The following is a 3,662-nucleotide window of genomic DNA, read 5'->3' as shown; positions in this document are numbered from 1 at the left end:
TAGCTTATCGAAGGACTCTCTCACCTCCTGTTTGTCCATCGTCCTGTCGCCAGACATCATTGTCCCACACCCCTTCCACTGAATTTTCTGCGATCGTTATAGCCGCTTGAACCTCCGAGGATATATATTTCGCGATACCCAGCGCTACCAGACACGGAGTATGCACGGCCAAATTCAAAATATAGTGGGCGGGTAAATTGAAAATATCAAAACCGGGCGGGAAAATAATATCAAATTTTTTTTGGGAAAATTCAAATGTGAGATCCATCATGCGGATCATGCCCATGGTGGATCGTGTGACATCCACATAAGCCATGGTTGATGGATGCGAATACATACCGAGACGTCAACATGATCTCCTATTAATCGGAATCTGTTTGCCAGAGAAACGATGCACACGGGTTGACAGCCAAAGCCGATGTCAGAACCCGTCTCCCAAGACTTTCCTTAAACTCTGTTAAGAGAGCATTTATAATGCTATATGGTCTGAAATAGGAACTTCCTAGAGTCTCTTAAGGGGTGCATTAATGTTTTTATGGAGGTGGAAATAACGCTCATGATTCATTCATCTCGGTTTCTGAAAAATAAAGACTTCATAATTGTAGTTTTAAAGTTTATTTCAATTATCATGTCCTTCCGGGCGGCAATGCATTATGTCACCACCCACCTTCTCCAGCTGCTAAGTGTAAGCATTTATTGACTAGAGTGGATGTTGTACAGGGCGGAACGCTACTGAAAACACTTTATCTTCGCTGGATTTGGGCAGTCTGAGCTGACTGGTGTTTTTTCTTTTCTCTTCTGTCCTTCTAGATTTTGCAAAAAAATTCATAGGGTCTAATTGTTGGTGGTGACTGGTGCTTTTGCCAATTCTCCTGCATGGTCTCTAAATCTCTATCAACAAGGAGTTTTAGGTTTCTCGAGACAGTCCACAGTTGACAAGGATTCACCTCCAGCGGTCAGCCTGATAATCTGTGTCCACACCCCTTCAAAAATCTACAAGTACTCAGCTCAATCCATAGTGGACAAGGATTCGCCTAGAGCCCGATAATTTGCGTCCACAACACTTCAGACATCTACAAGTACTCATGCTCAAATACAACTTACCACTCGGAGCATCCAGGTTAGCTTTCCCTTTCAACCAAGAAGTCATTAATAAATTTGTTGGCCGTCGAAAGTTTCCCATTGCAGTCTTAGAACTGACAATTTTTAGAATGCTATAACACCAAACGACTTGTGCTTCTCTGGTGACAACCTGCTCAAGTTGGCCTAATTCAAATGGTTCTTTCTAATACATATAAAAGCAAACTTACACCATTGAGATTTTGGAACATTTTATGGTTATAAAATCAGAAGATGCTTGGAACTGTTGGTTGTCTCGTTAGGAGTCTTAAGAGTCCAGTTCAGGTTCTTTTGTTTAATTATGGCATATTGGGTTCAAACAAATTTAGTGCACTGCATCTTAATTAGCATGATCCCCTTCTAGCCACCTGAAACAAGGCTTTGAGAACATATATAGAAGCTCGTCACAGAAATTGTTAATACGGTGAATGATTATGAATAGTTTCGCAACTAGGGAACTAGGTAATGTTTCGAATAATAGGAACTAGTCCCCAATAAGGGTATGAAGCACACTAAAATTCTATTTTCTTAAAACTCCATAGTCTCCAATAAGGGTATGAAGCATGCTAAAATGTTATTTGCTAAAAACCCCAAGGTCTAACCTAGAATCCATTGTTTGTTTTGTGTTATAATCACCAATAGTCTCCACAAGAACACAATCCATCTTTAAAATGATGAAAGCGATTGGCATCTCTTACAATGATTTCTCGCTTAACAACTTTTGAAATGAACTTGGTGGTATTATGGCAATCTCCGCACACATGAAGGTTCTTCACAATTTGAATTGGAATTTTAAGTGGCAGTCTCATAAGCGCAAAAGCAATATCCAACCTCTCACTGTGGTGGAAGACAGAGTCTTCTTTCTGCTCATTCTCAACATCATGCAACACATATCTTGTGCCAGGCACATAACCTGCTTCCTTTATTAATTGAGTCAATCTACCCAACTCTGCATAGATCTCCTCTATTTCTGGCTGTGATTTTCTTCCATAAATGTATTTTATTCTTGATTTTTATCCAGCTACATCCCAGATCCTTTTTCACCCCTGCATCCCTCATCAATTTCCTAGCTTCTGTCACCTCATCCCATCTGCCTGCACTGGCATACATATTTGACAGCAACACATAGGTTGCAGCATCATGTGGGTCAAATTTAAGGACATGTTTGGCTGCATGTATTCCTAGCACTATATTCTCAGGGTTTCTGCAAGCACTAAGCAAGGTTCTCCAGACCATCGGACCAGGTTCAAAGGGCATTTCATTGATGAAGTTCTCTGCTTCCTCCAAGCGTCTTGCACGGCCAAGAACATCAACCATGCAGGCATAGTGCTCCATTGTTGGCATGATTCCATAAAATCGAATCATGGAATCATAAAATTTATAGCTTTCATCCAACAGGCTGACATGGCTGCAAGAAGAAAGAAAACTCACAAACGTAATACGGTTTGGCTTCATACCTACCCTTTGCATTTGTTCGAAGAGCTCGATGGCATCCTTACCAAGCCCTCAATCTTGGCCTTTGGGAGGGATCAGTCTCCCTATCTAGCACTTTGTTCTTCTGAGGCCATTGCCTAAGCTAACACCCAGGTGAAAGTGAGCTTTAAGTTTCTTTTTCTCTTGACTATAAATAGCTCTAATTGATTTAGGAATTCGAAATTGCTGAGAAAGCAAGGTCAGGAAACGATTAAAGAGTAAAAATGGTTTTATACCGTGAAACTAATAGAAATCCTTGACTCCTCGATCCCATTCGACTTCTTGATTTTATATAGGCGAGGGGAACTTCTTGTTATTCAGTCGATTTAAAAGAGCTGGTTCTCAAATCCGATTCCATTTATCAAACCGGTTGTAGTTCAACTCTTCTAGTTCTAATAGGTTGAATTATTAGTGCAACTTTGAGATGATAGCGAAACTTCTTCTTTACTGAATGAAAATATAGTTTAAGTATGAGACTGAGAAACAAAGGATTCATCTTAAAGCAATGGGAATGATTCAATGAGATTACTTATGATACTAGTGTTAGTGACACATGTATTTTACATTTTCCTTTTAAGAATATATTTTAGGAGACATTGAGAAGATGGCAATAATACATGATTTTGTTCAATGTCTGCTCCCTAAGAAACAGAGGGTGGATATTACTAATCCGAGTTTTTGATAGAATTCATTGAACATTGCAATGAGTCTTCAATGGGAAACTTGAACTTGTATTTTTCAAATGATTGTGCCGTTTTTGTGCTATGATTTATGCAATTAGTAATTATGCTTGCTTTTATGCAATCTTCACTCTGAAAAAAAAAATATTAATATCTGATATAGAAATTTAATCTCTGTGGAACCCGTCTTTTCTAATGCAAAACTTGCTTTCCAAACTCATTTTCATGTACCCAAGGTTAGCCTCAGAAGTGAAGAGTGGTGACATGTTCGACAAATTTAACCTCTGTGGAACCCGTCTTTTCTAATGCAAAACTGGCTTTCCAAACTCATTTTCATGTACCCAAGGTTAGCCCTCAGAAGTGAAGAGTGGTGACTTGTTCGACAAATTT

At 39.3% G+C, this 3,662-nt stretch overlaps 1 pseudogene; it reads right to left on the bottom strand.

Annotated features, from left to right (window-relative positions):
• Positions 1–1,751: 1,751 nt before the first annotated feature.
• LOC149216631 (pentatricopeptide repeat-containing protein At2g03880, mitochondrial pseudogene) lies at positions 1,752–2,454 on the bottom strand (annotated as a pseudogene).
• Between the last annotated feature and the right edge of the window lie 1,208 nt (positions 2,455–3,662).

Source organism: Pinus tabuliformis, chromosome 1_1 (genome assembly GCF_031772625.1).
Source record: "Pinus tabuliformis cultivar Carrire ecotype Pingquan chromosome 1_1, CPIR1, whole genome shotgun sequence".
Taxonomy (NCBI): Eukaryota; Viridiplantae; Streptophyta; class Pinopsida; order Pinales; family Pinaceae; genus Pinus; species Pinus tabuliformis.
This window is presented reverse-complemented; position numbering and strand designations above follow the sequence as displayed.